The sequence below is a fragment of the Elgaria multicarinata genome, chromosome 8 (genome assembly GCF_023053635.1).
Source record: "Elgaria multicarinata webbii isolate HBS135686 ecotype San Diego chromosome 8, rElgMul1.1.pri, whole genome shotgun sequence".
NCBI classification, from domain to species: domain Eukaryota; kingdom Metazoa; phylum Chordata; class Lepidosauria; order Squamata; family Anguidae; genus Elgaria; species Elgaria multicarinata.
Window position 1 is genome coordinate 96483126 of NC_086178.1, and position 26959 is coordinate 96510084.

At 44.0% G+C, this 26959-nt stretch overlaps 1 protein-coding gene across 3 annotated transcripts in view; it reads left to right on the forward strand.

Moving 5' to 3' along the window:
• The window catches only part of JMJD1C (jumonji domain containing 1C), a 173420-nt gene that overhangs the window by 56101 nt on the left and 90360 nt on the right, over window positions 1–26959 (forward strand). For 2 of the 3 annotated variants that reach the window (XM_063133069.1, XM_063133067.1), the window contains exon 2: window positions 7445–7609. The exons of the other annotated variant lie outside the window; for it this stretch is intronic. The gene's annotated coding sequence lies outside the window, so the exon portion shown is untranslated. The remainder of the gene's footprint in view (window positions 1–7444; window positions 7610–26959) is intronic. 3 annotated transcript variants of the gene reach the window in all.

Below are 26959 nucleotides of genomic sequence, written 5' to 3' on the forward strand. Positions count from 1 at the left end.
TCTAGGCTGAGTCTAGAGCCCGTTTTAAGTAGAGATGTGAGGGGCGGGGGGGGGGAGGAAAAATGGGGGTTGGGGACTCTCTTCCCCCTAAGGACAGATCTAGTACAGGGGTGGGCAATATGTGACCCTCCAGATGTTTTAGCCTACAACTTCCACCATGTCTTACCATTGGCTATGCTGGCTTGGGCTGATTGGTGTTGTAGGCAAAAACTTCTGTAGGACCATAAGTTGCCCATCCCTATTCGATCATGTTAGACTTGGGCATAAGATTCGAAAGACTAAGTGCACATAGAACAGCTGTCATACAATATATGTAAAATGCATTTAGAATAGCTTTGTTATAGTAACCAGTGTGTTGTGGAGGGGTTGTGTGTTGCAGAAAATGGATGCAGAAATGGTAACAAAACAGTGCTGAGCAACACTGTATAAATAGAGCACTAATATTTAATTTGTTCCTGGGTGACTATTTCCACTTTGCATTCTTTCATATTTCAGGAATGCCAAGCAGTCAGAAAATATGGTTCTCAAAGCAATTCTATGACTAGTCACTCTTCATTTCCATTGTAAATTATCCTTTGTCATGTTTTTCTCTTCTAAATTGCTCTTCCTCTTCTATATATCCCCAATTTTTTGGAGCCAATGGACACATTTTTTTTAAAGTGTTGTGGGCACAACCACATACTGGCTGTCATGGGGGGGTATGATAAATCACAAAACATTGGGAGGTCCCCTCCCCCACTTTTTGTGTGTTTCTTTGTCTTGCTTACACACATTAACACACATAGAGAAATGCACCCAGAAAGAGGGGGTAACCATCAAAAGTAAGAGAGACCCAGAGAGTGAGCGGGAGAACCTATCCAAAGAGAGAGGGGAAAGGAAAAAATACCTACCCAAAGATGGAGAAGAAAGAAAAAGCACAGACAAAGGAGGAGAAGTGGAAAGTGAAGCCCAACCACTGAGAGGGAAGGAAGGGGCAGCTTAAGTTGAGCAGTGGAGTCGGGGCAGAGGAGGAAAAACCAAGCAAGGCCTTAGTTGTATCTAGAACAAGGTATAGCTCATTCAGGATGTGGACTGTCCCATGAAAGATTTCACAGGCAATACAATTCCCTACCTGAAAAGTGTTGTTGAGGGGAAGGTAGCTGAGGTTAAAAGCTAATTTGTACAATATAATAGCGGGCCTCATCCTTGTTGGCACTGCCCTCCACATTATGGTGTCATGTCTTTAGGTAATGGGAGCTATTTCATCAACAATGGTGTCAAAGGTTACCATGGACATTCTGAAAGTTCCTTGAAAGCATACATCATCCCAGTCCTCCATCTCCAGCATCGGGAGTCAGACAGCCTCAGTTCTAGGGAGGCACCAGTGCCACATTGAGGTAGACAGCTCAAAGTTCAGCTGCTTTCCCATTAGAATGGTGGCTGTACTCCTGAAGCACACATGCCATTCTGACTCTTCCTCTTTGAAGTCCCTGTTCTCTAATATGCACTGAAGAATTGCATAATGGGCAGCTGCTCTTTTGCTATGGTCCACCATCTTTCCTGTCCTATTTTGACTCACAGAACAGCAACTTCAGAGACCTGGAGAGGAAGGAGACAGGATATGGTGGGTGGATCGGAGGGACATGAATGGTGGTGGGTATGGAGATGGTGTAGGGTTCTGCACTATGCTGTTTGGTGGGTACTGCTACTGATAACTTTTTCTTTGGCTTTGGCTGCTTCTGTATTAATCCCAGAGCCAGAGATACATTTCTTGGTCTCTCTTTGTGGACAGTTAATCATGCATTGACATGTTTAACCAGTGCTTAGTCTTAGTGTGACTTATAGCTGTACTGTGTGGTACCATTCTCCTGGGCTACTAGGTGCCTTCTAGGAGATTTATTCTTGCTTTCTGATTCTTTAATGTCAATATGGGTAACAGTTACAAAGCATAAAATGCAACTTGTGCTGTCTAACTATTGGGAGCTATGCATTCTGTTCTAGATCGAGAAAACCCATGGTTTAATCAATCCAGAGTTTATAACCCATGACAAACCATAGATTCTCTTGTTGGTATGTGGCTGGTTAACAATCCATAGTTGGTTACTGAGCCCAGCTTCGGATCCAACAACAACCCAGATTTCAACAGCATATTCATAGGTTGCCAATATCTGCGAACCAAGCCATTATCAGCACTCTGTTGCAATTTCCTCTGCTTCCATTTACAGGATGCTAGGAAGGGAGCATAGTTCTGCCTCTCATAAGGGGGCCTGCACCCCTTTAATTTTATGCTATTGATTACTCGCATCCCCAGGGACTGCAAACTACTCTGGGCTTGTAGTCCTTCTCACACAGATAGTTCGTAGGTCACCTCTAATCTGTCATCCGCTTTCCTGAACAGCCAAAATACCCTTGTTATATTGTCCACCTTGGAACATTAACTGCCCCCACCCAGTTTTTAAATACCTTTGGCATCCCTCTGCCATTTTACATTAGAGTGTGTTACTCTAAAAGCATCAAATGTACACAACAGCAGAGTTCATGAAAACATTCTCAATCTGCCTCACTAAACGGTTAGAAGAACAGCTGATGTTTTTGACACCACTTGGACCTAATGTATGAGTAGCCCTTATGGACAGAAGATTTTCAGCTGTTGAAGGGAAGAATCTTTGGAAAAGCTGGTCAGTATTGCTCATGAAGAAGGTGATTTATTTATTTATTTATTTATTTAGAATATTTATATACCGCTCCTCATTGAAAAAATTTCGGAGCGGTGTACAAGGTAAAATGAAAATAAAAACAGAATAAAACAGTTAAAACAAAATTTAAAAAGAAGCAAAAAACAACAACATAGAAATCCAAGGCTGCGTGTTAAAGAAAGGCTTCTTGGAATAAAGATATTTTCAGGAGGCGCCGAAAGGAGTACAAGGTTGGAGCCTGTCTGACCTCCAGAGGCAGGGAATTCCGCAGGAGGGGCGCCACCACGCTGAAGGCTCTTCCCCTGGTGGATTCCAATTGGAGGATGGGTCTAGATGGAACCACCAGGAGCAGGCCCTTGGATGATCTCAGTGACCGGGCAGGTTGGTAAGGGAGAAGGCGCTCTCTCAGGTATCCTGGTCCCAAGTTGTTTAGGGCTTTGTATACAAGTATAAGAACCTTAAACCTGGCCCGGTAGCGAATAGGCAGCCAGTGCAGTTCCCTCAGCAGAGGAGTTACATGCTGGAAAGGGGCAGCTCCAGACAACAGCCGAGCTGCAGCATTCTGCACTAGCTCCAGCTTCCGGAGCAGCTTCAAGGGCAGCCCCACATAGAGCGCATTGCAGTAATCCAATCTTGAGGTTACCAATGCCTGTACCACCGTGGTCAAGCTATCCCTGTCCAGGAGAGGCCGTAGTTGGCGAACCAACCGAAGATGGTAAAAGGCACTCCGAGCCGTGGCGGCTACTTGATCCTCCAACGACAGAAATGGGTCTAAGAGTACCCCCAAACTACGAACCTGTTCTTTCAGAGGCAGAGCAACCCCATCCAGAACAGGCAATGAGCCTGTCTCCCGGACTCGGGAACCACTCACCCACAGGACGTCTGTCTTGCCAGGATTCAGTCTCAGTTTATTGGCCCTCATCCAGCCCATTACTGAGTCTAGGCACTGGTCCAGGACTTGCACAGCCTCACCTGATTCAGTTGTCACAGGGAGATAGAGCTGTGTGTCATCAGCGTATTGATGGCATTTAGCTCCAAATCCCCTAATGACCGCTCCCAACGGCTTCATATAGATGTTAAATAACATTGAGGACAAGATGGTGCCCTGCGGCACTCCATAACTCAATTGCCAGGAGGCCGAGGACTGGTCACCCAATGCTACTCTCTGAAAACGACCCCATATGTAGGACCGGAACCACTGTAAAACAGTGCCTCCGATGCCCATCCCACAGAGTCGATCCAGGAGGATACCATGGTCAATGGTATCAAAAGCCGCCGAGAGATCGAGCAGGATTAACAGGGCTGTATTCCCCCTGTCCCTCTCTCGATAAAGGTCATCCATCAGGGCGACCAAGGCTGATTCAGTCCCGTAACCAGATCGGAACCCAGACTGGAATGGATCTAGGTAATCAGTATCCTCCAAGAGAGCCTGCAGTTGCTCCGCCACAACCCTCTCAAGTACCTTCCCTAAAAAAGGAGTGTTAGCAACTGGGCGGTAGTTGCCTAATACCATCCGATCCAGGGTGGGCTTCTTTAGGAGTGGTCGCACTACTGCCTCCTTAAGGACAGCAGGGACCACCCCTTCCCGGAGAGAAGCATTTATCACCCCCTGGACCCACCCAGTCAGACTCCCTCGACTTGCCAGGAGGAACAGGGATCGAGAGGGCAAGTGGTCGGTCGCAGTGCTGCAAGCACCTTGTCCACATCATCAGGCCACAATAACTGGAACTGATCCCACAAAATTGGGCAGATGGTGGCATCGGACACCTCATCTGCACTAAAAACAACGTCAAGCTCGCTGCGGAGAGAAGCGATCTTGTCCTCAAAGTGTGATGCAAAAAGGTCACAGCGGGTCCTTGACGGAGCCAGGGCCCCATTTGCTGGGGAGGATGTTAGCAGCCCCCGGACCACCCGGAAGAGCTTCGCTGGACGGCTACTCGAGGACGCAATGGAGGCAGCAAAATAAGCCTTCTTTGCTGCCCGCACTGCCACGCAATAGGCACGATTATGCGCTCTACAGCGTGCTCGGTCATCTTCGCTTCGAGTCTTGCGCCATTTGCGCTCCAGCCGACGTCCAGCCTGTTTCATTGACCGCAACTCCTTAGTATACCAAGGAGCAGAGCGGGCTCTACAGGACCGGAGAGGACACTCAGGTGCGATCAAGTCGATGGCCCTCCGCATCTCACCATTCCACAGTGAGGCTAGGGCCTCAGCTGGATCACCAGCTCTCTCCACTGGAAAATCCCCAAGAGCATTCAGAAATCCATTGGATTCCATCAGTCTCCTGGTGCGGACCAGCCGAATGGGTCCCTCACCCTTGCAGGAGGGTAGTAACGCCGTGAGTTCAAATGGTCTGACCATGACAATGGGGTTACTTGGAACCCCCCCCCCCAATCTTCAGACTACCCATCTCACAGCTTGGAGCAAAAACCAAATCAAGGGTATGCCCTGCTTTATGTGTTGGGCCAATGACAAACTGAGACAGCCCAATGGTTGTCATGGAGGCCGTAAAGTCCCGAGCCGGAGCCCCAGAGACAGCCTCAGCATGAAAGTTGAAGTCGCCCAGAACCACCGTCCTGGGTTCCTCCAACACCACACTCGAGACTGCCTCCGCCAGCTCAGTCAGGGAGGATGCCGGGCAGCAGGGTGGGCGGTATACCAGCAGCATCCCCAATCTGTCTCTCTGGCCCAACACCACGTGCAAACCTTCAAGGCCTGCTCCAAGATGGAGTGGTTTCCTGGTGATAGAGATGGAAGTTCTATGAATCACGGCGACCCACCCCCACCCCGTCCCTCCAATCTATGTTGGTGCTGCACTGAGTACCCAGATGGGCAGAGCTGAGTCAGATCAACCCCACCCAGCTCACCCACCCAAGTCTCAGTAATGCAAGCCAGGTCAGCCCTCTCATCCAGGATTAAATCATGAATAAGAGAGGTCTTATTGCGGACCGACCTGGCATTAAAGAGCAGCACCACAAGGAAGGACGGCTCAGTGGATGAGCTACCAGGTACATGAGAACTAGAGGAGGAGGGTAGGAGGGGAACAGTGTGAAGTCACCTGAAACCCGTTCTACTCTGATGTTGCAACCCCTTCCTCCTGCCATATCTCCTTCTGCCCCAAATCACTGGAATAGTGTATAGTGACTCTATACTGTTTAGCTTCACCCTACCCGGTGCCTGTTTACACTTCCCTGTGCCTGTTCGCATTCTCCTTCCCTCTTTATTGTTTACTACAACTTATTAGATTGTAAGCCTACGCGGCAGGGTCCTGCTATTTACTGTGTTATCTGTACATCACCATGTACATTGATGGTGCTTTATAAATAAATAATAATAATAAATAGTGGCTCCCCCTCCATGTGTCCCTGCATCACGGCTTCCCAAAAACATCTTTACCTACACCACCTACGCACTCACCATTCAAACCCACACTCAGTCATACAAACAACACAGTCACATTTCTCACTTGTGGTAACCAGCCACTGGTCACAGATGGACATCAGGCTACTACCAACTAAGCGATAAAGTGCTTTCCCCCCGCCCCCACAATCTCCCTCTCTTAGTAACTGCTAATTCTACTACTACCTGAGGTGTGGCCACACTCCTCCCCCTGGCTCTCACACAGGGGAGCCTCCTGCTTCAAGTACCACAGCCTCTCACTTTGGGCAGATGAAGCAGCTATAATTGGTGAAGCCCCCAACCTCTGCCTCAGGGTGGGGAGGACACAAGAAGTAATTATATCATTTCCCATGAGATCCCTGCTCTCACTCAGGGAAACACTTCTCACACAACTGAGGTAATGGTTCAAAGAAGCAGTGAGTTGACAGCCCAGGGGAAGAGAGAGAAATAGAGAATCACCCTCACGGCATCCCGAAGGGGCAAGCCAAAGGGGCACCCCCCCTTTGGTGTCGCCCCCTTCGGGGACGCCCTGACCGGGACGGCCCGCCGGCTCGTGGCAGGGCAGTTCTTATGGTCTTCAAGCCTCAAGGTCTCAACAGGCTTGGAGACAGCACTCTTCTGCCAATTGGCTGGAGAGAACCTTGGCAGTTGGCTCCACTCAGCAATCAATGGAACTGGGAGGTGGGCGCATTACAGTCTGTGGTAAATTATTGTAAACTGGTGTGCACTTTATGAGTGTCCTGAGCTTTTCTCCAGTTCCGTGCATAATGTTGCCTGTTACTATAGTGCATTTTACATGAGGCTGTCTTCTGAAAAGTGCACAGATGCTGCAATTTATCTCAAATGCAATGGCTTAGCTTTTGAGTAGGCAAGGTATAGGTACCATATTTCTTATTTAGATGAGCACAAATTTGACTGCCTTCTTGATCGTAATAGTGCCTGCACTGTGGAAATCCCAAGAAGTTCTGCCAGACCAGCTCTCTCTCTCCCCTGGTCTTAGAAGTCTGGGAAAGATGTTCCTTTTCAGGAAAGCATTTGCTGGTCTAGAATGTGGGGCTGGATGGGCTGGATTTGTCTGTCTCCTATTCGATATATTTTTGAATCGTATTTGATATACTATCATGAGATGTAAAAATAGTTATAATGGATTTTCTTGTACTTTATTGATTTTTAACTTTGTAAGCTTGTTTGACAGCTTCAGCTTTAAAATGAAGTAGAAATAAAATAATAAAATAGCATATCGGCACAATTTAGGGATTTTTTTTCTTAGAAGCGGTCTAAAAATCCGAAAATATGACATTCTACTGCTCTTGCCGATATATTCTATGTATCATTGCAATGACAATTTTTCAACAAATTCATTTCCCCAGGTATATGTGGAATTCGATGACCTTGAGTGGGAAAAACGAGAATGGGTTAAAGTTTACGAAGATTTTGCAGCCTTCCTGGTGGAGTACCAGCTGGTCTGGGCAAAGAGAAAGGATCCTAGCCAGACTCAGGGATCAAAGATCAAGCATATTCAGTGGCCTGCATTGGTAAGATCTGTAGCTTCTATTATAGAATGTACAATAGTGTGACTTTAAATCCTGTAGTTTATAAACTGGAGTGTTCGTACTCTTTTTTTTGATCCTCTGGCAATGTAATAAGTCTAATTAGAGGCACTGTAATTGTAGTAATCTTGCTTCAGTTGTTGGAAAGTTTCCCTTTCTTTCATCCTCAGTTTTAAAATTAATATTGGCCTTGATGGCAGGCAGTACAAGAGTTTTGTTGGGGATGTAATGCGGTGGCAAGCAGGGATTAAAGCTGGCATAACATACATATGAAAACTGGATGTCAACTTTTCCTCCCAATTTGTCCTACATTCTGTGGTAAATTATTGTAAACTGGTGTGCCCTTTTCTTTTTCCTCCTCCTCCTTTTTTTACAAATGGCATGATTCTGCTCTAGTCCTTGATGAGATTATTTTTAGTATTTACACCCTATGCTAGTGTTGCTGATGGATGTTTCCCTATGGTTTATTACAAGTTCATGTATGTTGGTGACTGCTTTGCAGTTAATTTGTATCCCAGCTAATCCCTATGATTTTTGTATCAAGAAACTGGCAGGCTCCTTGAACATAAATTCACTAAAACTCTTCTCCTTCCACTTGATTCCATTTAGAGCAGTGTTCAAAACTATTATAGCAAAGCAGTGTTTCCCAATTCCTTCACGTTAGAATAAAAATGAAAAAGGTCTACATTGGTTACCCTAAAAAAAATTCTGTTAAATCTTGGACTGTCAAAGGGGGAGAATCCTGAGGATTTTGGTGGAGAAAATACAAACATTGAAATGTGAATAGTATATGAATAATCAAAGTATGTTACATTGATTCATACCTTGGATGGTAACTTTTTTCCTAGATCAATAACTGTTCTGCTTCCAGTCCCAAAAGAGGTTCAGCTGTTGTTAAATTGTTTTCTCAGACATTTGCAATGTTTCATGGATTCTTTTGTTTTTCTCCATGGTCACCAAGCATCCATACATGTGGGAAGATCTGCTCTTTGATGGTAAAAGGTCTCTTCTCTGCACATTGTTGATGCTTTAGAACAAGTCAAAAGCAAATATATGGTGCTCTCCCGGTGGCTCCTCTCTGCCCCATCCATAGTACTGCCTATCTCGGTACTGAACTTCGTTTCACTCTCCATCTACCTAGTTGTCTTCTTACAAGCAGTCTAAGAACTCTCATGGCAGATACTCTTCTAAATATAAATCTAAGTCCTCATCCAGATCCAACTGTGCCCGATTTCCAAATTGAACCTTTAATTTCCTCTCTGTGTTAATGAATTGTGTCACAATATGAAGGTTGATGAATTCCAGTTGGGATGGAATTCATCAACCTGCATATTATGACACAATTCATTGGCACAGAGAGGAAATTAAAGGTTCAGATGCCCCCCTCAGTTTGGGAGCTGCCTTTGGAACTTTTCAGATGCCTTGGACAAAATCTCTCCAGTCCTTCTCCCAAGTAGGAGATACACATAAATTATCAAAGGTGACTTCATGTCAAACACATTCTGTCCTCATTTCTTACCTTCATTTGGGACTATGCCAGGGCAACTCGCTATGGACAACACTATTGCTATGTACTGTGTTAACAAACAAGAGGACCTGGGTTGTGCAATCTCTGCCGCCTAGTTATTCCTTCCTGCAACTTATGCATTCACTGCAACATCTGTCTAGTGGCAATCCATCTTGCAGGAACAACTCTCTCAGTAAGGCTCATACTTTAGCTAGTGAATAGAGCCTTTCTAAAATTAACTGCTTCCTATCTTCACATCTGGGGATTTCATGCATCTATGAATGGTTTATCAGGGTTCCCCCTTTTGTTTTAGAAAAATCCTTCATAAGGGGACAATCTGTAGCCACCAACACATTCTTGCACTTCTATAGGAAATTGAGAGGGGGGCATTCTTTTCACAGACCCACCCAGTGGTGTTTGTATTAGAAGGGTAGGTCTCCCTTGAGCTGTGGCCAAATTCTAGTATGTGAAACCTGCCTGTGTATGTGTAGTCCTAGTCTAGAATTGATGCTAGTTAAATGTGTTCATGTGAACTTTCAAGGGCAGGATGTATATGTATATCTTTTGGTAGGAGATCACCACCCTCATCTTCAGTTCTTCTCCTTTGTTGTCTGCCCATTGTCACGACTATCTATCCTCCTAGTTCTCCTACTTTTTACTTTTCTGTTACCCACTGTATTGTTTCTCCATCTGGAAAGATCACTGTAGGAATCTTGACTTCTATTCCTCTGGAAGCAATTGCTGCTTCCTGTTGGACAACCTGGCAAGTGAAACATCCCTGTATGCTGCCATATGTCATGAAATTCCTTGGGAAATCCCCACCCTTCCTCCAGACAATTCCTTTCCATGGCTGCATCACCAGGCACCTGAAGTTACTTAGTTGTTCTCTCATTAGTAAAGACTCTTCAGTTCCTGTTGCTGCACACTGCATGTTCCAGTTCAACACCACATTGGCAGTTTACATCATCTTTGCCACACATGTATTTTTGAGTGCTTAGCCTACACCTTGCTCTGTACACAGAGTCACATTGGAGATAAGAACAGGCTTTCCCTTGTCAGTGCTAGACAAAAGCAGCCTCTCTCTAGCACTGTCCACTCAGTGGAGGCCGGGGGTGGGAGGAGGGCAGGAGAGAAGTTGGCAGGCCAGATGAGGAACCTCCATGAGCCAGAGATTCCCCCATCCCTGCTTTAGGCTGAATACAGCAGTCACATTTTTCATAACTTCTTCAGCTGTTAGAGCTCAAACTTGTGTGTGTTGTTCTTTATGTATCTAAAAGAAATCTAGGATTCTTACGACTTTAACAAATGTCCTGGTTACCTAGGTAAAACAAAACATGTAGTCTCATAGGACTGCCAAGTGACTCGTTTTATGCATTTCTTCCATAAAATACATGGATTAAATCCACTATAATGACTGGTAAAAGATGAATGTTTTTCTGTTCAGAGAAATAATAAAATCTATTTTAAAATACTCACAAATGCTGTTCCCATTGCTGTTTTGGTATTGGTAGCTTGAGTACAAAGATCAAATTTAGCCTCCTCCTCAAGTAAGTTTTTCTTTACCTTAAGTTAGCAATCTCTTTCAGTATTCTTACTTTTTATGCACAGAATTTATAAATCTTGAAACAGCAACTTAAATCATTGATTATTTCATGAAGGCAAATGTTTAGATTAGCAGTGTTGCTCCCAAAGATTGTGACAAATATCACAGTCGCTTTGTTATTCTGCACCAGCAAAAAGAGAAACTGCAGTCCACAACTTGTACACTTTGGAGTATTCTTTGGAGTATATGGACCACTCAGGTAGCAGTGTACATTGTTTTAGAACCTAGATTTAACTTGTGACTGTTTATACATAACATCTATACTAAATTAGTCTTTGCTTTGCAGTAGAAGTTATTATTGAGCAAGCTGATTACTATTAACATTAGCATTTTTTACTCACTCAGAAATATACATTTTCAGTAGAGACTGTACATGGGGGTCGGTGCCCGCACCCACTGTTAGTTTTGACACTTCCACATTGGAAGGGAACAGGTGCGCAAGATTCAATCTTACTTCTCTCTCAAACAGACTATGACAATGTGAAAAGTGCCAGCTTTAAGGTTGATGCAATGTCATTGAATTATTGCAGTGTACTCTACCTTTGAAGAAACTTCAGAAAGTTCACTTGGTCCGTCCAGAATGTGGATTTTAGTGGTCGTTCATCCATGGGAACATACTACACTTGCCCTGCAACATCAGTACTAGTTACCAATTTGTTTCCAGGCACAATTCAAAGTGTGGTTCTTACCTTTAAAGTCCTATGTGACTTGGATTCAGGATACCTTCCATATTCACCTATTGAGTATGGAAGATCTACTGAAGTGACCCTTTTCTGTGTCCCACCTGGAAGTAAGGCTGGTTGGGACAAGAAATAGGGCTTTCTTGTTGGCTGCACCAACAATATGGAATACTTTGCCTAATGAGGTTCAGTTGACTCTATCTTTGATTACCTTTTGCCAGCTTGTGAAGGCTTTTTTATTCCAATAGGCTTTTAATTTGTCAGACTGGGTTGGTTTTAGTAGAAAATTATGTGTTAACTGTTGTACCTGTCTTTGGCGAGTTTGCTGATGTTGCTATACTTTTAATTTGTAGGTGATTTTTATATTGCTGATATTGTCATCTCTTTGTATTGGGATTCATTTGTTTATTTATTTATTTATTACATTTTTATACCGCCCAATAGCCGAAGCTCTCTGGGCAGTTCACAAAAATTAAAATAGTTGATAGTTGTTGATGTTAGCCATCTTGTTGTGATACATATGTGGGGGTATGCATTTTATATAAACACATAAATACATTGGTCCCAACCCAGCAAGTGAAGCCCTAGGCCAGGGGCCAGGCATAAGGTATGGTGATTCAGCCATAGGAACTGCTCAAGCAGCACAGCATGTGAAGATTCCAGAATATGCAGATGCCCCTTTAGTGCGCAGATTGTTCTTATTACATTGGGGCAAATTATATATCTTCCTGAGCAATATGATAACTTATTGGCCCAGAGCAGACCTGGCAATCCCATTCCAATAACACATGATGTATTGGACAGGGAATGAGGTGTATGCCTAATGCTCTCTTGGTCTCTCTCCTCCTTGGTCTCTCTCCACCCAACTTTTTTGGTTTCTTAATCCAGTTTCCTGTAATGCCAAAACTGGGAAACTGCTTTAAGGAATCAGTATAAACCAGGTGCATGAGAGAAGGGCTGAGGAAGAAATGTGTAGGAACACGGCTTATTCCTGTATGATACAGTTGGGACATTTTTCAGTCCAGGGGCCAAATTCCAATCAGGGAAAGACCTTGGGGGAATGTATTCCATCTGTGGGCTGGACCAAAGTCAGATTGGGCAGCACTAAATTTGATTCCAATTAGCATTCTAAATATAACACTTCTGCTTGTCTAATCAGAAGTGAGCACGAGCGGTATGTCTACTTGCAAGTAAACAGAGCAAACCTCTGCAGGACAAGCTTCAGAAATAAGCAGGACTGAATCAGTAGTTTTGTCTCCCAGCCTTGCCCCATTTCCCCATCAAGAAAAGCTGTTACCTCCAATCAGCTGTTGATAGGAGATAAGAGCTTTACTTTGTCAGCAGAGAAGGGGCAGGACCTGGAAAAGAAGCTGGCAGGCTGAAAGGGAAACTCACACAAGCCATTTCAGTCCTGCAAGTTAGAGGCTTACCATGCCTGTGGAGCACAGTCAGATTTTTTAAAAAAGTTTCCTCCCATATTTTACTAAGGTAATTGGCCCAGCTGGCTTACCTATTTCAAAAAAAAATGACCCATTGTCTTTCAAGCATTCCACAGAGGCCTTAGATTTAGGGCACTGATGGTGTATTTATATTTATGTGGTTGAATTTTTTCAGGTCAAAGGTAACGTCATCTATTTCACAGATTAAAATGAAGCTGGATCCATTATTTTCTTTGTCGTAGTCTCTGTGCATCACAGACATGGGCTGTGCACCTGCGCAGAGCCTCACTTTGGGAAACTTCTATAGCTAAAGGCGTTTTAGGCAGGAACCCTTCCCCCACTGTGTACTGTGCATGTCCTAACTATCCCCGCCTTTCCCCTCAGTCTCTCTTCGACTGCCATAGTGGCAGCCTCGCTAGGGAACCTTCTCAACTCTTTCATGTTTTTTCTCTCTCCAAGGCATTTATTCTGTCTTTCTGTCATTATTATTTTGTTTTCTTCTTACTTACATACAATTTTTGCATTTTTCTTTGGTCTTCGTGATTCGCAATTGTCCGCTTTCGGATGATCTCCCTGGTGCCCATCATACCACTTCTGTCTCAAGGGGGCTGGTTTGCCTCCATCAATTTGAAGGAAGTGTGTTTCCATGTAGCCATAGTACCATCCCACTGTCATTTTCTCTGTCTTCTCATCAGTGCAGAAGCTTACCAATTTCAAGTACTACCATTCGGTCTTGTGACTGCACCGAGAATTTTCACAAAGTGAATGGTGGTGGTGATGTGTGCGCAACTATGTCTAGAGGTGGTGGAGATTTATTCCCATATAGACGATTGGCTACTGGTGGCGCCCGCAAAGGCAGACCTCTGAATATCAGTGGAGATGACATGTACTCTTTTGATGAAGCTAGGTCTCTATATCAACAGAGACAAATCGAATATACTTCCAGTACAGAAGACATCATTTATAGGAGCATGTCTCAATTTCAAGAAAGGTCTAGCATTCCTGCCAGATGATCGATGCCAAGTACTGATGGCTCTCACATCGGATTTTTGCGCTCGTCAGACTGTCTCAGCATTCAAAGTCCAGTGCTTGTTAGGTTTCATGACAGTGAATAGAGTAGTCATATATCAGGCATGTCTCCAAATGAGGGCCTTCCAAGAATGGTTTCTCCACAGTTTTAATACCAACCAAGATGCAAGGAAGTTACCTGCACCTTCCACCTATGATTAAATTGTCTCTGTGGTGGTGGATCACACAGACAAATCTGAAAGAAGGGATGCCATTCCTTCAACCCTGCCAATGCAAAGTGGTGACTACAGATGCTTCCCTCTCTGGATGGGTTGCCTATTGCAAGGGTCTGACTGTTCATAGATTGTGGAGTGCCAGAGAAGGGATGGACCACATCAATTTATTGGAGATGAGAGCGATTCAAAAGGCAGTCAGGGCATTCAAGCTCCACCTGATGGGACACGTTGTCCAAGTCACATCGGACAACACCACAGTAATTTCCTATTTGAACAAGCAAGGATGTACCAAATCTGCCCCCTTGCTTGCCTTGACAATGGAAATTCTGCTTTGGTGTGTCAAGCAGGACATCATGATCATTAGTGTCCATGTAGCAGGAACTCACAACACTGTGGCAGACAGATAAAAGTTGAATGGCAATGAACTCTCATGAGAAGAGTGCTGTCTCCAAGCCTGTTGAGACCTTGAGGCTTGAAGACCATAAGAACTACCCTGCCACGAGGCTGGGAAGACTTCAGAGCTGGTGAGAGAAAACTGGGGGAGAGGACTGCTCTGCCATCCACAGCAGCCTGCTGCTTGTGCCACTGCCCCGCCCACCTCCCAGTTCCATTGATTGCTGAGTGGAGCCAACTGCCAAAGTTCTCTCCAGCCAATTGGCAGAAGAGTGCTGTCTCCAAGCCTGTTGAGACCTTGAGACTTGAAGACCATAAGAACTGCCCTGCCACGAGCCAGCATGAGGGTGAGGGTGATTCTCTGTTCCTCTCTCTTCCCCTGGGCTGTCAACTCGCTGCTTCTTTGAACCATTACCTCAGTTGTGTGAGAAGAGTTTCCCTGAGTGAGAGCAGGGATCTCATGGGAAATGATATAATTACTTCTTGTGTCCTCCCCACCCTGAGGCAGAGGTTGGGGGCTTCACCAATTATAGCTGCTTCATCTGCCCAGAGTGAGAGGCTGTGGTACTTGAAGCAGGAGGCTCCCCTGTGTGAGAGCCAGGGGGAGGAGTGTGGCCACACATCAGGTAGTAGTAGAATTAGCAGTTACTAAGAGAGGGAGATTGTGGGGGCGGGGAAAAGCACTTTATCTCACTTTACCACAAGTGAGAAATGTGACTGTGTTGTTTGTATGACTGAGTGTGGGTTTGAATGGTGAGTGAGTGCATAGGTGGTGTAGGTAAAGATGTTTTTGGGAAGCCGTGATGCAGGGACACATGGAGGGGGAGCCACTATTCTAGTGATTTGGGGCAGAAGGAGATATGGCAGGAGGAAGGGGTTGCAACATCAGAGTAGAACGGGTTTCAGGTGTCTTGACACTATTCCCCTCCTACCCTCCTCCTCTAGCTCTCATGTACCTGGTAGCTCATCCACTGAGCCCTCCTTCCTTGTGGTGCTACTCTTTAATGCCAGGTCGGTCCGCAATAAGACCTCTCTTATTCATGATTTAATCCTGGATGAGAGGGCTGACCTGGCGTGCATTACTGAGACTTGGGTGGGTGAGCTGGGTGGGGTTGATCTGACTCAGCTCTGCCCATCTGGGTACTCAGTGCAGCACCAACATAGATTGGAGGGACGGGGTGGGGGTGGGTTGCCGTGATTCATAGAACCTCCATCTCTATCACCAGGAAACCACTCCATCTTGGAGCAGGCCTTGAAAGTTTGCACCTGGTGTTGGGCCAGAGAGACAGATTGGGGATGCTGCTGGTATACCGCCCACCCTGCTGCCCGGCATCCTCCCTGACTGAGCTGGCGGAGGCAGTCTTGAGTGTGGTGTTGGAGGAACCCAGGACGATGGTTCTGGGTGACTTCAACTTTCATGCTGAGGCTGTCTCTGGGGCTCTGGCTCGGGACTTTACAGCCTCCATGACAACCATTGGGCTGTCTCAGTTTGTCATTGGCCCAACACATAAAGCAGGGCATACCCTTGATTTGGTTTTTGCTCCAAGCTGTGAGATGGGTAGTCTGAAGATTGGGGGGCTCCAAGTAACCCCATTGTCATGGTCAGACCATTTCTTGGTGAGATTTGAACTCACGGCGTTACTACCCTGCTGTAAGGGTGAGGGACCCATTTGGATGGTCCGCCCCAGGAGACTGATGGAATCCAATGGATTTCTGAATGCTCTTGGGGATTTTCCAGTGGAGAGAGCTGGTGATCCAGCTGAGGCCCTAGCCTCACTGTGGAATGGTGAGATGCGGAGGGCCATTGACTTGATCGCACCTGAGTGTCCTCTCCGGTCCTGTAGAGCCCGCTCTGCTCCTTGGTATACTAAGGAGTTGCGGTCAATGAAACAGGCTGGACGTCGGCTGGAGCGCAAATGGCGCAAGACTCGAAGCGAAGATGACCGAGCACGCTGTAGAGCGCATAATCGTGCCTATTGCGTGGCAGTGCGGGCAGCAAAGAAGGCTTATTTTGCTGCCTCCATTGCGTCCTCGAGTAGCCGTCCAGCGGAGCTCTTCCGGGTGGTCCGGGGGCTGCTAACATCCTCCCCAGCAAATGGGGCCCTGGCTCCGTCAAGGACCCACTGTGACCTTTTTGCATCACACTTTGAGGACAAGATCGCTTCTCTCCGCAGCGAGCTTGACGTTGTTTTTAGTGCAGATGAGGTGTCCGATGCCACCATCTGCCCAATTTTGTGGGATCAGTTCCAGTTATTGCGGCCTGATGATGTGGACAAGGTGCTTGCAGCACTGCGACCGACCACTTGCCCTCTCAATCCCTGTCCCTCCTGGCTTATAAAAGCAAGCCGAGGGGGTCTGACTGGGTGGGTCCAGGGGGTGATAAATGCTTCCCTCCAGGAAGGGGTGGTCCCTGCTGTCCTTAAGGAGGCAGTAGTGCGACCACTCCTGAAGAAGCCCACCCTGGACCCGATGGTATTAGGCAACTACCGCCCAGTTGATAACACTCCTTTTTTAGGGAAGGTACTTGAGAGGGTTGTGGCGGAGCAACTGCAGGCACTCTTGGAGGATACTGATTATCTAGATCCATTCCAGTCTGGGTTCCGATCTGGTTATGGGACTGAATCAGCCTTGGTCACCCTGATGGATGACCTTTATCGAGAGAGGGACAGGGGGAATGCAACCCTGTTAATCCTGCTCGATCTCTCGGCGGCTTTTGATACCATTGACCATGGTATCCTCCTGGATCGACTCTGTGGGATGGGCATCGTAGGCACTGTTTTACAGTGGTTCCGGTCCTACCTACGGGGTCGTTTTCAGAGAGTAGCATTGGGTGACCAGTCCTCGGCCTCCTGGCAATTGAGCTATGGAGTGCCGCAGGGCACCATCTTGTCCCCAATGTTATTTAACATCTATATGAAGCCGTTGGGAGCGATCATTAGGGGATTTGGAGCTAAATGCCATCAATACGCTGATGACACGCAGCTCTATCTCCCTGTGACAACTGAATCAGGTGAGGCTGTGCAAGTCCTGGACCAGTGCCTAGACTCAGTAATGGGCTGGATGAGGGCCAATAAACTGAGACTAAATCCTGGCAAGACAGAATCCCTGTGGGTGAGTGGTTCCCGAGTCCAGGAGACAGGCTCATTGCCTGTTCTGGATGGGGTTGCTCTGCCTCTGAAAGAACAGGTTCGTAGTTTGGGAGTACTCTTAGACCCATTTCTGTCGTTGGAGGCTCAAGTAGCCGCCACGGCTCAGAGTGCCTTTTACCATCTTCGGTTGGTTCGCCAACTACGGCCTCTCCTGGACAGGGATAGCTTGACCACGGTGGTACAGGCATTGGTAACCTCAAGATTGGATTACTGCAATGTGCTCTATGTGGGGCTGCCCTTGAAGCTGCTCCGGAAGCTGGAGCTAGTGCAGAATGCTGCAGCTCGGCTGTTGTCTGGAGCTGCCCCTTTCCAGCATGCAACTCCTCTGCTGAGGGAACTGCACTGGCTGCCTATTCGCTACCAAGCCAGGTTTAAGGTTCTTGTACTTGTGTACAAAGCCCTAAACAACTTGGGACCAGGATACCTGAGAGAGCGCCTTCTCCTTTACCAGCGTGCCCGGTCACTGAGGTCATCCGAGGGCCTGCTCCTGGTGGTTCCATCTAGACCCATCCTCCGATTGGAATCCACCAGGGGAAGAGCCTTCAGCGTGGTGGCGCCCCTCCTGTGGAATTCCCTGCCTCTGGAGGTCAGACAGGCTCCAACCTTGTACTCCTTTCGGCGCCTCCTGAAAACCATCTTTATTCCAAGAAGCCTTTCTTTAACATGCAGCCTTGGATTTCTGTGTTGTTGTTGTTTTTGCTTCTTTTTAAATTTTGTTTTAACTGTTTTATTCTGTTTTTATTTTCATTTTACCTTGTACACCGCTCCGAAATTTTTTCAATGAGGAGCGGTATATAAATATTCTAAATAAATAAAATAAATGAGTGGGAGATGCACAAATCGGGGTTGAGAGATCTGTTTGACAGATGGGGCACTCTGATGGTAGACCTGTTTACCATGGCTCATAACACCATGTGTGCAGCTTATTGCAGCTGAGTGGGACAGGACTCATTGGGTCATGCGTTTCTACAGCATTGGTTGGGGACCCTCCATTACATTTCCCTTCCATTTCCACTTATTTGAAGTAGTAGCAGACAACATCAACTACATCCTAGTCACTCCATGGTGACCCAGGCAGTCTTGGTTTGCCCTTCAAATGTCATAGGGGAACTACATCAGGCTCCCAGTGATTTCAAATCTTTTCACACAAGTGGGAGGTCAGATCCAGTATCTCGACTTGCAGATGTTGAGAATGACTGTATGGGGAATAGGGTGGTAGGTGTTGAAATTCTACCTTTGCCTCTGCAGAGAGTGCTAGAGGCGAATCAAAAGCCTTCCCCTTGAGACTCATATGTTAGAAAGTGGAAGGTGTTTTCTCAGTTTATGATGGCTCGTAGGTTTGATCCCTGCAAGTGTTCTTTTACTCAAATTTTGTTATTTTTACACAATTTTTTGACAGGAGTCTTAATGTTTTTTTGATTCGAGTTTAATTGGCCACGGTGTTGTCTACTTGCCCTAATCTTGAGGGGGTTTCTGTTTTTTCTCACCCGGTGGTTAAAAGATTTTTGAAAGGCCTAAGGAATTTGATGTACCCAATCTGGCCTTTTGTGCCGGCTTGGGGCTTATCAGTTGTTCTTAAGGCTCTCTTGTCTAAACTGTTCAGGACCTTGGCAACACTGAGCCTACATTTACTTTCTTGGAAGGTGGCATTTGTAGTGGCAATAACATCAGCAGGATGGGCGAGTGAGCTGCGCGCTGTCCAGGTAGTTAGCCCTTACCTGCCTTTTCACAGGGATAAAGTGATCCTTTTCCCAGATGTGATGTTTTTGCTGAAGGTAGTATCTGATTTTCATTTAAATCAGGATATTGTTTTACCCAAATTTTTTCCATCCTCATCAACACCATTGGAAACTACTCTCCTTGCCCTGGATGTTAGAAGAGCCTTAGCCTTCTATAAAGCTAGAACTGAACTGTTCTGCAAATCACCTTGTTTATTCATCTGTTATGGGGCCCACACAAGGGGAAACCTCTCTCCCCTCAACGTTTTTCAGGTTGTGTGGTGAGGACTATAAAGTTGGCATACCAATTAGCAAGACCACAGCTTTCGGCACCGATTTGGGGTCATTCCACCAGAGAGGTACCGCCTCAGTTGCTTTCGATAAAGAAATAGTGCGCTTCCAGTTCTATGTTGGGCTACATCTTCCACGTTCATCTGTCACTACTATTTGGATGTCCAGTCTTGAGCAAATGTGACATTTGGAAGATGGTTGCTATCATCCATTTTCTCTTAAGACACCGACCAACCTCCGGTAAGTGAACTTACTAATTCCCCATGTGTGTGATGCACAGAGACCATGATGAAGAAAGGTATGTTGCTTACCTGTAACCATAGTTCTTCAAGTAGTCACCTGTGCTTTCACACAACCCTCCCACTGCTCTTTGGTGTTGTACTCAACTTCAAAACGTTGATACAGAGGAGGGATTCCCTCAGTTTTGAGGCTGCTATGGTGGTCTCAAGGGACTGAGGGGAAAGGCAGGAACCATTAGGTCATGCGCAGTATGCAGTGGGAGAAGGGTTCCCTCCTAAAACGCCTTTTGCTTTAGACGTTTCCTGAAGTGAGGCTCCGCAGGCACAGAGCCCATGTGTGTGAATGCACAGATGACCACTTGAAAAACTACAGTTACGGGTAAGCAACCTGTCTTTACAAGAATTCTTGTGAGCTTGCTGCTTATATGAAAATGTTGAAGCACTCAGAAGATCAGATATGAGACTATAATATCTTTGGTTATTGGACAAAGAACTGATTTTATGCTTAAAGATCATCATATTCTTCGTTCTCCATAGATAACGAATGTACTTAGAATCTCAGGCAACTATCTCTTCTGCAGCCTGTATTTCTGTGGCTTGGAAATACATTCCTTGCATTTCTACAGTGAATCTGCAGGATTTGTAGTTTATAGCGTAATGGATGCATCTGGTGCTTTAGTAGGAAAGAAATCTGCCATAGCTGTTGACCTTGATAGTGTGGAAAATACATTAGAGGTATACATAAAGGGCTGTAATTCCTTCTCTAGAGTCATATGGATATGCCTTGGGTTTCAATGTAGTACTGCATGCTCCACTCAAACATATATGGCCTGATTGCATCCCAGCCCCCATGATAAAGCATTTCTGAAGGTAGAACTTAACCAGCCAGTTCGTTAAAATTAGTAAAATGATAATAAAATGGATTTGATACCTAGATAAGCATTGTTAAATTGCAATATGGAATTATATCAATTTACAGTATGCATTTGGAAACATAGAGGTAAATTAATAATGCAAATTTGCTTACCAATATTGATTAATTAAAATACATTTAGGGTACAGAGTGTTCTCTAGCAACTATTGATACATAGGATCGTATCCAATTGGTATAGCATTGATGGCATGCTCTTTGATCCAGCAGAGGCTTTTGTCAGAGGAACAGGGATTGAGCCAATTTTTGGTGATTTGTCCTCTCCCATGCAGGCCCCAGCATTGCCTCCCATGGTGTTCTGAACGGTGTCTCCATCCTATAGAGCAGATTTGTGGGGGATGTGGAGAATTCAGGGAGAAGAAAAACTCACCGAAAATCAACTCTCCCCTCATTCTATTGATGGAAGCTTCCACTGGATCAAAAAGCATTCCGTTAATGGAGTTACAGCAATTGGATATAGTCAATAAATGTAAAAGAATAAGTTTGTATGATCTACAATTTAGCTTCATCCCCTCCTCCATCCCACTTTTCTTCATGGTAATGTACTTTGCTGCTCAGTTCAGGTGCCCCAGACCTTTGGGCCTAAGTAAAGTGGTCACTTGGATGATATAATTTCAGATTCAAATTATTAACTCTTTATTGCTGCCTGATTCAAATAAACTGCTTTAAGTTAATCCTGGCAAGATTTTTAGACATGGGAAAACAAGGGAATCTTGTGATACATATATAGTACATGTGTACTATAGCATAATTCCTAGGTAATTTGAGAAAATTGATTTTTTAAGCTTGCCAGGTGTGAGGTGAATATAGAAAGAGGTAGCAATGCTAGCAACTATACTGCAATCTCTGGGGTCTCTAGTTTGAGTTTTCTGATGTCTCGTGGGATAGTTTAATGATGGAAACCAAGGACTACTCCACATGGGGCTTATATCATGCTATCAAGATTGGTTACTTACAGATGTTTGTGGGTCCTTTACATGTCAACCTCCCGGGGCCCTCCTGCGATTAATGACCTTTATCCCGCCATTGTAAAGCACAGGGAAAGCACATTGTAAAGCACTTTTTTCTCTCTAGGAAGCACTTATGAAGCTGGGTGTACTTCTATCATGGCGCTATAACAGCGGCACCGTCTAGTGGCGGTAAAATGAAACATATAGAAAGGTATTCTCTGAATCAAAGCACGTGTCAGTCTCTGTAAAGGAACCGATCTTAATCCTGCAAAGAATTCAGAAGCAGAAACCCCAGTAAGGATGTGGGATTTTATCCTGTGTGGTGAAGCCCCAAGGATCAGCAAAATATCTAACACATGGAACTAGGGTGCTTATTAAAGGACAAAGAATGGGAGTTGCTGCTGTGAAGAGGTTTTCTGGTTGGGGTAGTGAGGAAGAAAAATTGCTGTGATTAGGAGCAGGGATGTGCATTGAGCATCAGCTTCAACTCAGACCACTTCAGAAAACAGCCCAATTCAACTCAGTACAAAACCCAAGCCAAAGTTCATAAATCCAAGACTCCCCACCCCCTCTTGGTCAGAAGTGGATAGTAGTTGCAGGCATAGGCTACTAGGGGAGGGAATTATGTCTGTCAAATATCAGAAAAATAGCTGCAGGGTGGTTTGTGCTACGTGTCTTTATATAATGGTGTTTGTTTGTTTTTTAAGGCAACTGGTAATAACTTTTCTGCTTCATGGCAGAACTGGATAAAATCCAGGGATAGTTACCACTTCTGAGAGGATCGATCCTACATAATTTCAGAGTATTATCTGCAAGAGATTTTGCCCAAGATTGGCCCTGATATTTTGAGGATCTCCAAAAAAAGATGAGTTTATCCCCCCATGTTCTGAAAATGACATAGGTGTCCCCAAGTAAGAAACTTTCATAAGGATAGGTGCAGGGGTTCATGTAGAAGGGAAGATCTCAAATTTGGAGGGCCCCCTGATATACTTAACCTTCTCTCTCCCTGTGGGTGATCCATGCTAGAAAACGTATTTAAGGCTTTTTTCATAGTGAAACCTAGTGGAATTTGAAAAAAGCCTATCTCATTGTCCCATCCTTGCCATCACCTAAAGCTCAGTGATTAGAGCCGCTTGTAAAGTGAGCCCTAGGATTCAAAAGTGGACCTGTCAGTCACTTAACTACACTCCCTCCATCTCCCCTTTCCCCACCCAGCAGTTTAGAGGAAACAAAAGTAAAAAGACATTTAGGTGGGGTAGGGGAGGATCTCCAAAACATGAGTTGCTAACAACACGGTTGGTTCTATCACCTTTGGAAGAAACTTGCTTCAACTCAAGAAGCAACAGAATCGGACTGAAATGCCCCAGTTCTGTTCAGGCTTTGTCTGAAACCAATGCACACAATTAGGAATTACCTTCTTGGAGTAGGTTGTCTTTCTCAAATTGAGATTTTGATATGTGGGTTAGAAACCATTGTCTAGTCCTGTTACAAGATGTTAACCCCATCTTCCAATATTAAAATATCACATTTATACAGATTGAGGCTCCTATATTCTGAATACAAAGACAACAGGTTTGTGTTCTTAATTTAAACACAGAAAAGGAGCTACCTATTGACTAAGGTAACTAATTTTTGTGAACCGCCCATTAATTTTTGTGAACCGCCCAGAGAGCTTCGGCTATTGGGCGGTATAAAAATGTAATAAATAAATAAATAAATAAATAAATAGTCCTGGATGCATGTGTGGTTTCCTATAGTAAATGGAGATAATAGTTTTCCTTTGAGGCTCATGTCCATCTGATCAATTCTATTGAAAAATATTCCATAGGTTGAATTACATTTCCGGCATGTTAAGTTGTTTATATTATGGTTGGTTACTGACATGAGCTTATTAAAGGTGTGAGTTTATAAAATATGAATCCAGCTCTCTTAAACATCTTATAATGGAGGTACAATTCCTGTGCTGTATTAATATGTTCGATAGTGTGTGTGCTATTAATGCCGTCTCCTCAAGTTTATTAACTAGTGTTGGACTATGTTTACTGTCGACGAGCAAATAAAATATTACTCAACCATTCTTGTCAAAATGATGCAGTTGACCTATTTACCTATTATAAGGACAGAATGCTTTTCATTGACTTGTTTCCCTGTGAAATACATTGCCACGTGAAGTGCAAATGTTCACTGCCCCATCAAGATTTTTTTATTGTGATATCCGAAAGTTGCATTGGAGCATATTGTCAAAAATGTTCTTATGTTACACATTTTATAGAAAGCACAGAATTTGTTAAGAAGTGCATGGAACATAGAAAAATATTTTCAGAGTTGTTGAACATAGTTGCTGAATATAGAATTGTTTGCCCTTAGAATTCAAGAAAAAAGACACAGGGACCCTTTCTGGATTGTATCTTTAGGTTCTGGCAGTTTACTGCAGTTGGCCCAGATAAAATGGTACAGGAAAAAAAAACTTGTTTGTTTGAAATGGAAATGAGTTTCTGCCTGCGCTTGAGTGAGCAGCCTGCATGTTCTGTGGCATCTTGGTATTATCAGCAAACACTAAAGGTTATATGAGGGTGCTGTGACTCACTGAATTACTGCCTCATCACTTCATAGTATGTAAGATATGGTTTATTATTAAGATGTTTTATTATGTTCTTAATGGTTTTAATCTTTGTGAACCGCCTAGAGAGCTTCGGCTATTGGGCGGTATAAAAATGTAATAAATAAATAAATTAACATTTTCAAATCACCTTGAGGAAATATACTTCAAAGTACACAGTTTGAATTGCATTGTTACTGATTATAGGTTTGTTAGTACAGAGGTGCTCAACTCTTTCAGGTCTACCCATGGTATCAACCTAAAACAGGGGGCACACTTTTAATATTTCTTTTTATTCTACATGTCCATTTTCTCCTTGTTTTTACAAGTACTCTGCCATCAATAGCTATGAAAAAGTGCAAATTGGGCTGGTGCAACTTCAGAAGTATTAACAGTAAAGAAGCTTTGCCCTCTTTTTGTTAATTTGAACACAGATTTTCTCCTTTTTGAGCTTTTTCTCTTAGGAAATTGTTTTTAAAATGGTGGTAGCACCACTGGTGACCCACCTTATACTGCGTGGAATCCACTTGATGGTCCCAACTGACCAGTTGAAGACCAGTGGATTGGTAGAAGTTAAATGGAAACTCTCAAATATTTCCAATTATTTTAGGGTGGCAATGGTGTAATCATCATGATTTTTGAGTGAAACTCCACCTGTGTTGCCTTTTACCATTGTTTTGCCTGTTATGTTGGACGGAAGAGCTGATAAAAGCCACTGCTTTGAAAAAAGAGGCTGTTGTGAAGAAAAACATCTCACCACATTGATTTAAGCATCTGTTAGTCAGTCTTGAATCTGCCATTCCAGAGGAAGGTGCTGTCAACTCTGTTATTCCTCTCTGCTTCAGGCAGCAGTGGGAGAAGAGTTTGGGGAGAGAAGGGAGCAGTAGAGACAGTGTGCTAAAATAGAACAAAAAGCATCCAGCTGGGTGAGTGGGCACCACTATTCCAACTCCTATTCCTTGTAACCCCAGGAGCTGTTGGACACCCAGCTGGCTTCCTTCTTTGGACATATTTATGGTGAAGGCTCTTGCAGCAGCAGCACCCAGAGGTAACAACTCACCTATTCTTCTCTCCTCATAAGTTGGCTGTAACTTAAGGTGCTGGATACATGGCAGATACTGCTGAAGCTCAACATAAAAGGGAGGGAGAGAAAACCCACTCTGAGGTGACCATTCTCTGGTTTAATCTCTGTGGTTGCTGTAAACCGCCCCATTGAATTTCTTATTAGGGGAATGTTCTCATTGCCAGAGAAAAGCAGTGTACAACACTGAACTATTTTTTTAAAATCAAAAGCATATGTGACAAGAGTTACATCACTGTTAATTAGTTATATTGTTGGTACTAGTCAATAGGGGCATTTGACATTCACAAAATTGTAATCCATACTGTGCTTCCTACTGCTACAGATGTACCATCTTTTGGGGTGGTAGGAGAGTACTGATAATTTTATTCTAAGTCATTGTAAAATCTAGACAATTCAATGTCTGAATTGATAAAAGTAGGGTGGTGTTATTGTGTTTTTTTAAAAAAGACTTTAAACAAAATTAAAGTGTGTGTGTGTGTGTGTGTGTGTGTGTAGTTTTAGCTATACTTTTCTCTTAAGAATAACTTGATCTAGAAAGAAATCTGAACTTAATTAAAACATATAATCTCTTTCCAGATGGATAGCTGTACTAGTTTGTTAGTTACAATCTCGTAAACTGAACTTCCAGCCTTCTTATGAAGGGGATGGGGGGACATTTAGTCTCATGCATAGAGATCTTAAAGCCATGGAGGGGGGAAAAGGTGTTTTTTTTCCTGGGGGACTGGGAAAAAATGGAAATTTGGGGGCAAATGCAAAAAGTTATGTTGTGTATAACTTGGTTTGCTCATAAAATGATCATTAGATTTAAAAACCTTTAAGAGTAAACTCAGTAAATTTCTAATTATTATATGAATATACTATATTTTAAAGTTTAATATACCAAACATGATCATTTTATGAGCAAACCAAGATATACATGACATATTTTATGTTCCTATTTAATGTCTCACCAGATGGAACATCAAAAAGTCATCCCTGAAATTTTTTAATCATCCTAGAAGCCAGAAAAAGCAGGAAGAACTAGAGGCAGTATAACAGTGCTATACAGAATCTGTTCTTATTTATAAGAAAGTTTATGTAAATTCCTAAACCTGTTCCTGTTTGTGAGGTGAAGCTTAGCAAACTCTGATCTGAAGGAAAAGCTGTTGAGATTTTAGCTGGGAAAGACTTAATTTAGGAATAGTAAGCAACCACATTTAATTTCAGAACCTTTAAATAACCTCAAATTATTATTTGAAGAATGACGTTTTACTCACTTTTGTAAATAATTTCCATTAATGTACATCTTAATTTTTCTTCATATTGAAAGGTGGTCCTCGCGTATGCCATAGGGACCAAACTACTGAGTTTCTTTTAGAAACAGAGGGTTTATTCTAGTGTCAGCAGTTAGTTTTTATAGCTAAGGCAGCATTCCCTAGTGGTGAGATCTAATTGAGAACTGTATTAAAAACCATAGACCCCAAGACTCAAAGTTAATTCATACAAACAAACATTGATGGGATAACTCA